Raw genomic sequence first — 9117 nt, 5'->3', positions numbered from 1 at the left:
CGCCTCAACCCACTCCCAGTTAGGTAAACAGTTCCCTCGCCTCAACCCACTCCCAGTTTGGTAAACAGTTCCCTCGCCTCAACCCACCCCCAGTTTGGTAAACAGTTCCCTCGCCTCAACCCACTCCCAGTTAGGTAAACAGTTCCCTCGCCTCAACCCACTCCCAGTTTGGTAAACAGTTCCCTCGCCTCAACCCACTACCAGTTTGGTAAACAGTTCCCTCGCCTCAACCCACTACCAGTTTGGTAAACTGAGTTGTATGACAGTCAGTCGTTTTCCAGGAGGTAACTGCTGTTCCGACTACCTGGGCTAGAATTTGATTATAGTGGAGAGTGTCTTGCCCAAGTTACATCCCCACTCTCGGCCAAGAGGGTTTTAGAACAGTCGGCACTGGGATAGTTCCAGAAGGCCAACTAGCCCCCCAAGGATGCAGCACTAACAGCCAGTGCAATTTTGCCTCCCAGTTTGAGAGTCATAGTCTTTCACAAAAGACTAAGCTGTAAATGGTTTCCCACTGCATTGGAGAATAATAATAATAATAATAATAACAATATTTATATAGCGCTGAATCTTGTGCAGAGACAAATCTAAGCGCTTTCACACCAGTCATTCACACTAAAACTGAAGAAACTGAAGACAAGGAAGAGGTAGGGGAGAGAGGCTATCTTGTGAAGAGGTGGGTTTTAAGGCCAGACTTGAAAGAGCTGAGTGAGGAGAACTGACAAAGCGAAATAGGAAGTTCATTCCAAATACAAGGTCCAGAGACAGAGAAAGAACGGCGTCCAATAGTGGAGTGTTTGAATCTGGGTATGCGTAAACAGAGTGGATCCGAAGAGCGAGATGGAGTGTAGAAAGCATTGATAGTACAACTCATTTTGCTGTTGGCCCAACTGTAAACTTATGTCAATCTGTGATATAAGCTGAGTGTTGGGCCAAGGTAAACAGTACCCCTTCCCCATATCAAGCATGTTTGGACAGGCACGGGTACAACCACAGCCACTGCTAATTCGCCCCAGTGCGAAAAGAACATGGCCAGAAGTTGGATGCCTTGCGCTGCAACGATGTTTGTCTGATGTACTGCCGCGTGTGGTGGTGGCGGTTGCTCTATTTATAGAATGCTTGAAGGATTCGTTTGGCTCAAAAACCAAACAAATTACACACACACACACACACACACACACACACACAAAACCGTTTCCACCATGCTGTCAAATGAAACATGTCCTACTGAAAGTGAACAATGCCAAATCACAGAGAGAGAGAGAGAAGAGGGGGGGGGGGGGGGGGGGGGGGGGGGGGAATTGGCTACGGCCAGGTTTGTTTCCTTAATATCGAAAATATTTGTATTTGTATTTCTTTTTATCACAACAGATTTCTCTGTGTGAAATTCGGGCTGCTCTCCCCAGGGAGAGCGCGTCGCTACACTACAGCGCCACCCATTTTTTTTTTTTTTTTTTGTATTTTTTCCTGCATGCAGTTTTATTTGTTTTTCCTATCGATGTGGATTTTTCAACAGAATTTTGCCAGGAACAACCCTTTTGTTGCCGTGGGTTCTTTTACGTGCGCTAAGTGCATGCTGCACACGGGACCTCGGTTTATCGTCTCATCCGAATGACTAGCGTCCAGACCACCACTCAAGGTCTAGTGGAGGGGGAGAAAATATCGGCGGCTGAACCGTGATTCGAACCAGCGCGCTCAGATTCTCTCGCTTCCTACGCGGACGCGTTACCTCAAGGCCATCACTCCACACCACAATATGGAGATGGAGATACCTACTGTGCTCTGAGAGCTTATAACAGCGCGAACAAAGACGTCCTCTGAGCAAGCGATGACCGCATCAGTCACTTCGAAGATTCCTTCAACTTTCATTTCATTACTAATGAAGAGATCAACCAAACCAAGTAAAAACCGATAGTGGCCAGTGTGCTAGATAAGGACTACTTGCTCGAATTAGACAAATGGGCGTGGGTGGCGCTCAGAATCCGGCAGACAGACAAAGTAAATGTTGAAACACACTCCAAAACCGAATACTACCACGCACAAGATGATGTACGGTGCAGTACGAGTACAACATGGAAAACATCCTATTCGTGCGCGACAATCGGTTTCTTCAGTATCGAGTATCACCATTGCACAGCACCACGTAAATCAGGATAACTTCATGATTGGAATTTTTCATATCGTATTGAACATCTATACTAGTTTCAGTGAAGCAGTTGCGGTATTTTGAAGTCAGCTGTGAGTTCCATCATTCACAACAGTGGAGGCGGGCGCAATAGCCGAGTGGATTAAGTGTTTGACTTTCAATCTGAGGGTCCAGGGTTCGAATCTCGGTAACGTGACGGCGCCTGGTGGGTAAAGGGTGGAGATTTTTCCGATCTCCCAGGTCAACATGATATTATGTGCAGACCTGCTTGTGCCTGAATCCCCTTCGTGTGTATACGCGAGCAGAAGATCAAATACGCACGATAAAGATCCTGTAATCCATGTCAGCGTTCGGTGGGTTACGGAAACAAGAAAATACCCAGCATGCACACCCCCGAAAACGGAGCATGGCTGCCTATATGACGGGGGGTAGAGGGAACGGTCACACACGTAAAAGCCAACTCGTGTACATACTCGTGAGTGAACATGGGAGTTGCAGCCCACCAACGAAGAAAAAGAAGAAGAACAACAACGGAATTCAGCTTGGTGGACAAAATGACCCAAACACAAAGTTTAGTGACTGATCTAAATTCTAGTGGATTTTGTGAGTGTGGCAACACTGATGATGAACCAACTGCTTGATATAGTTTGTTCATGCGTTCATAGGAATGAGAGGCGCTATGGCAGAATCGGCTGGGCATTGGACTTGTCATTCAGTTCGAAAACGGAGTATGGCTGCCTACATGGTGTGAGAACGGTTATACACGTAAAAGTCCACTCGTGTACACACGAGTGAACGTGGTGGTTGCAGCCAATGAACGAAGAAGTCATCCAGTTGGAGGGCACGTTTCGGCATGCTGTTGTGTCCCTGGGAAAAGACACGTTAATCTGATTTTCCTCACTCCACCCTGGTGTGAATGGGTACCTGATCTGGGTAACGGAAGGTTAGAACGGTGGAAGGAGAGGACTGGGCCCCGCCTTCCTGTACCTAACCCCATATGCAGTGGAGAGAGAGATACATATAAATGTAGAGTCACAACCCCGATAGCCTATGGGGCAAATTCATGATGGGGACGTGATGGCGCACTCCACTCCGAGAGGACGCTCACTCAGTCTGGCTTCGCTATCTAAACGATTCTTGTTTTTAATAGTGGGCTCAGCAGGTGGCGTATTACGTAGGTAGAATCAGAGCAGGCACTACTGAACTCAACGGAAGTGACACAGCAGTAGTGCAGGGTCTCCTGGCGACCTAACATCGATACCTCGCTGTGGACTGCCGGTTCTGAGACTGCGGCAGACGAAGCCGGGTGTGCTGTGTATGGGGGACTTGGGATGAGTGTCGTGGTAGTAATGCCAGTGACACGGTACAGATGATAGGACAGAAAAGAAAGATGACAGTGACACAGACATACGCATGATAGTAATACAGTTATACGCTTATACGCAAATACGACACAGACGCACACGCGTGCACGCAAGTACACCCTTCGCCCCCTGCCCCCTCACTGTAACAAACATGAGGTGATTGTTGTCTGGGCTGTGGATAAGACACAGGCCGCCAGGCAAAGGCTGCTGTCAGGTTTGATGACTGCCAAGACTCCAAGAAACGTCGGAAAGCGATAATTAAAAAAAAAAAAGAAGAAGAATGCTTCGCGTTTATTTGTTGTCATTCCAGTTCATCTTTGAAGGAGACAAAAAACAAACAAACAAAAAAAACAAAAACAAACAAACAAAAAAATCAACGAGAGAGAGAGAGAGAGAGAGAGAGAGAGAGAGAAGCGTATAGCGTCCCTGTGTGGACAGTTGTGAGAATAGTACACGTGGGTAGAGAGGCAGATGCAGACGTGCGGACAAGCAAACAGATAGACTGAAACATTCAATCATTCAGTAAGAAAAAAAAATTATATACCCCCCCCCCCCCCCCCCCCCCCCCCACACACACACACACACCCCACCCCTACTAAAAGACAAATAACGTTGATCACCTAACGTAGAAATCAAAGATTCCGAAAGCTTAAACCTTAAACCTTGGTAGTGTTTGTGGAGTTCATTTGATCTGTTAACAAAAAACCACACAACTGATATCAAGATGGAGAATGAAAAGAATAATAACAAAACGGAGTCGGAATACAATGCACTTTAATCCTAACTGAAAAACCAGTAAGTTATATGAGGAACCAACAACAACAAAAAGTTACTTTTTTGTACCCCACTAAAACATTTTTTTAAACCGTCGACTATGTAAAAGGTACGAAGGCAGGCTGCCAAAGGTATTAAAATGTTGGTGACTTTATTAAGTAGAATGGGTAGTTCTCTTCTTTCATAGAATTTCAACAAAAATATAAATGGACTTTTGATTTAGTGATTTTTACCGGAATTTAACTAGCAGTTAAAGCTCGTTTTTAACGAAAATATGGCTGTGCTGAAACTGCATTCAGTCAAAAAAGGAACACAGCCGTATTATGCCATCTTGTGTGGCAGTGGTCCAGAGCCTAAATGATGCAGGAAGAGGAAAGAAAAATAACTGCAACTTATTAAGTGGAAATAATACTGCACGCAGAAGATCAAATACGCACGTTAAAGATCCTGTAATCCATGTCAGCGTTCGGTGGGTTATGGAAACAAGAACATACCCAGCATGCACACCCCCGAAAACGGAGTATGGCGGGGTAAATAAACAAAACGGTCATACACGTAAAATGGTACATGTTTGTCTGAGTGTGTATGTGTGTACCTGAAATCTGATTGAATGACACAGGAAACGAATGATGAGCGCCCAGTGGCAGGCGTCAGTCGGCTCTACCCAGGTAGGCAGCCTGTTATGCAAATGACCCCGCGTTTGTAGAGCGCTTAGAGCTTGGTCTCCGACCGAGGATAGGCGCATATAAGTATCTATATCAATCAATTAATCAGTTAAGCAGATCAAAGATATACACTTATTATGGTTTCAGATGAGACAAATCCACATAGCTATGGCAGCAAACTGATGTAATACTGAAAAACGGGAATATTGGTTGACACTGAAAAAGATAGTATTGATTAGATGTTTTTGAAATGTCACGTTTCACATCATCTTTGGAAACGCACTCAGACTATATTCAATGAAAGTTGTAGAATAATCGCCTATCTGACATTACCGAAAAAAACAACAACTTGTTTTGTTTGGATGTAATGAAAATGTCAAAAGAGATGTTGTATTGATTTGGTTTTATTGTGCTGGTGGCTAAAGTTTGTATCCATAATTGTAAATGGGGGTAGGAATAAGCCTGATGTGTTTAAAACAATACCAACCATCTGATATTGAAATGGAAAAACACAAAGAAGCTGTTAAACTTCAAATTGATTTATTTTTTTCTGCCACCTGGAATTATTACAAAAACTAAACCTTGACCATACCCGTTCCGTTTGGATTACTATCCATGTAAGAAAGGTAACTTCTCAGCAAATCAGCGTGTATATATGTTCCACATGTTGCTGACCTTGTAAATGTATCTTGCATGAGGATTCTGACTACAGTGCCTAAAAAATCGCATTACCAACATCTATTTCAACGTGACAAAAATATAATCTGACATTTTATTGTATTTTCACCAAGACTGAGAAAAACGTACTTTCATCTACTTTAAAAAAAGAATTGAATATTTTTTTTCCTGTGTGTCTATTGTATAATGACAGACTACCAACCAGACAACCAAACATTGCAACACAGAAACAAACGAATGGACAGGTTGATTTACAGATTGGCAGACCGATAGTCAAACAAACTGCCGACCAGTCAACCAGGCGGGCCAGCAAATACAAAGTCAGTTACATAGCACTGCCGTGGTTACTGACCTTTGTTAACAATTGACCGAAACGTGACCAGAGGCATGTTCAGCTTTAAATCAGTTTAAAGGCAGAAACTACGATTTTGCCTAATTTCTTTTTCCATTTTCTCAGCTTGACTTTGTAAGGAGTAAGCTTTGATGTGGTTGAGAAGTCAGCATATCAGAAAAAAAAGTAATAATAATAATAATTCAAAACTAAACTTAACTAAACTGAAAAAAAAAAAGGTGGGGTGTCTTTGAACTAACATGATAGTCCTGCCGTGTACGGGTTGTCTGGACACTCAACAAAGAAGACGAACAAGACCTCACCTGTGAGACTGACAAAACTGGGAGAGACGGGGCCGCAGTAGGACAAGCAGGCACGGTAAGACAGCAGCTCAAGCCGACAAGACAGACAGCAGAGGACTACTGATGATGATGAACAGCAGAATGCTGAACAAGCAGGAAACAAGAGTGAGAGAGAGAGAGAGAGAGAAAGCAGTGGCACTCTTGGAAGAGCCAAGGTCTGACGCGAAATGCAACGACGACACAAAAACCTCCTTGCTCAGTGATTCCTTTCGCTCTTACCTTGCACCCCCGACCCCCCCCCCCCCCGGCCCCCCCCCCCCACCCCCCCACTCTCTCTCTCTTTCGTTGCCAAACTTTACCCCCTTACTCCTCCAGATACCCTCCTCCTCCGTACTGATGTGTGTATGTGTGTGTGTGTGTGTGTGTGTGTGCGCGCGCGCGCGCGCGTGCGCGAGTGTGTGTGTGTGTCTGTGTACGTGCGTGCGTATATACGTGTGCTAGCGCGTGCATATGCATGCGTGCGTATGCATGTGCGTACGCGCGCCTGTGCGCTCACGCCTTTCACTGACACAGAGGTAGATCTTATCAAGCGCATCAGTAACTCTTGTGCAGAAATGTAGCTCTGTGGTCAGGAGGGAGGTATGTCGTACATCACATGCATGCTCGTGCTACAACTTGGCAGAGGGGAGTGTGGGGTGTGGAGAAGTTGAGGGTGGGGGTGGGGGGGGGTGTTAGGGGAAGGCCGGGGGAGATGGTGGATCAGGTGTGCCCAATGTAGATGTGTGGAAGTGCAGTGTAAACGCGCACGTTGCTCGTACACTGATCACAAGCAGGTGTGAACATCTCTTCTTGTTTTTGTGCTTTTGTATGAGTTGGCCGCGTGCTGATGTACAGACACACACACACACACACACACACACACACACACACACAACGAACCTGTGCCAACTGAGTTAGGTCTGCGTACGTCTGGGTGTTCCTCGTTGACCCGTAAGAAGCTGATGGGCACGAGCAGTATATGCTAATCATCCGGGGTCAAGGCCGGTAGTCATGTATGCAGTATACATTGTAGCAGTCAATTCCATGGTGCTGGTGGTGGTGGTGGTGGTGGTGGTGCCGTTATCGCGAGACTGCTGACCATTCTTCGGCGTCAGTAGTGCAACATGACAATCCGTGTGTGTGTGTGTGTGTGTGTGTGTGTGTGTGTGTGTGTGTGTGTGTGTGTGTGTGTGTGTGATTGTTTATGTGTGTTCGTGCTGTGTGTGTGTGTGCGTGTGCCCAGTGTGTGTGTGTGTGTGTGTGTGTGTGCGCGCGCGCGCGCGTGCGTGCGTGTGTGGCTATGTGTGTGTGTGTGTGTGTGTGTGTGTGTGCCGGCGCGCACGCCCGCGAAGACAAGAGCGCGCGACGGAAAACAAAGAACATAGGTTGTGGAACTCCTAAGCGCTAGGACTGGCTTTGCTTTGACTGCTTGCGTGTCTTTATTTTGTACCCAGGAAACGAACTGTCTGATTAGATAATCAGCAACTGAACTGATCAGACAATCAGCATTGAAAAGAAAAAGAGAGAAAACAAACAAACAACACCCCCCCCCCCTACCCCCCCCCCCCCACACACACACAAATAGACATATATATATATAATCGAACATGAGGTGAGACATTTTTTGGGCAGAAAATTAAGTGTTGTGGTGAAAGCTGTCTCCAGCTCATTTTCCCTGCAAAAAGATCTGGAAATAAAAACAGTTTTGTTCGAATCCCACAGTCGCCAGTATTTTCTCCCCTTCTGGCCACGAGACCTTGAGTGGTGGTCTGGACGCTAGTCACTCGTATGAGATAAAAAAACGAAATTCCTCTGTGCAGCATGTATTTAACGCACGTAAAACAACCCACGGCAACAGAAGGGCTATCCCTCGTAAAATTCAACAAAAACACCCACTTCGATAGGAAAACAGTTCACTGCAGGCAGAATAAAATGGGTGTCGTTCTCACTGTATCAACACGCTGTCCCTGGGGAGAGCAGCCCGAATTTCACACAGAGATATGTTGTGACTAAAGAGTGATACAATACAATACAATACAATACTATGCTTCCTTTCCTCTCAGTACCCATACGCAACCACTTGATCACTGGGTCTGTATGCTGTCAGTGGAACAGACTAAGGCTCTTTGTTACATTTGTACTGTGTGCTGGCAGAATGCATATTGCACTTATTATACACAAAAGCAAACTTCAAAACTAATTTTATTATACAAAAAAAAAAGAAGAAAAAATAAACTGAAGAAAATCAACTTATTTCATTTTCATTTACAGGAGAAAACGAAAAACCTTTCGTTGTCTGTTTTATTAGTTTTGTTCCTTTCTAGATCTTCATTGAGAGAGAGAGAATGAGAGAGAGGAGGGACTCAGAACTCAGAACGTTTTTTTTTTATTCAATGATTAAGAGTTTAGGTATGGCCTATTCTTTCAATCTGTCCTTGCAGGCTAATCTACATCAGTTACAACGGCACACACAAATTTGAAGAAAAGGGAAGGAAGTTAGAGAAAAACCTTCATGCAAAAGGACAGATATGATGAAGAACACACACACACACACACACACACACACACACACACACACACTTTTTCAACTCCTTGTTAAACAGTCCAGTTGGTTCGCTGTTATGGTTGTTAGTTTTTCATTAGAAATATGTTATATTGTTATCATTTTTTGTTTATTTTTTAAACAAAACTTAAATCAATAATTTTCACACACACACACACACACACACACACACACATACACACACTTTCACTTACTCGTATGCGTACACAGTAATCCCCCCCCCCCTCCTCCCACTCGATTTTTTTTCCTTCCCTC

The 9117-nt window shown here is 44.8% G+C and overlaps 1 protein-coding gene across 1 annotated transcript in view; it reads right to left on the bottom strand.

The window, feature by feature from the left end:
• Nucleotides 1-6477, bottom strand: part of LOC143282087 (tropomyosin-1-like) — an 87540-nt gene extending 81063 nt beyond the window's left edge. Inside the window, exon 1 of the mRNA XM_076587568.1 lies at nt 6282-6477. The gene's annotated coding sequence lies outside the window, so the exon portion shown is untranslated. The remainder of the gene's footprint in view (nt 1-6281) is intronic.
• Nucleotides 6478-9117: the final 2640 nt, after the last annotated feature.

The sequence above is a fragment of the Babylonia areolata genome, chromosome 5, assembly GCF_041734735.1.
Source record: "Babylonia areolata isolate BAREFJ2019XMU chromosome 5, ASM4173473v1, whole genome shotgun sequence".
In the NCBI taxonomy this organism is placed as follows: domain Eukaryota; kingdom Metazoa; phylum Mollusca; class Gastropoda; order Neogastropoda; family Buccinidae; genus Babylonia; species Babylonia areolata.
Note: the sequence above shows the minus strand (reverse complement) of the source record. Positions and strands in the feature narration are given on the sequence as shown.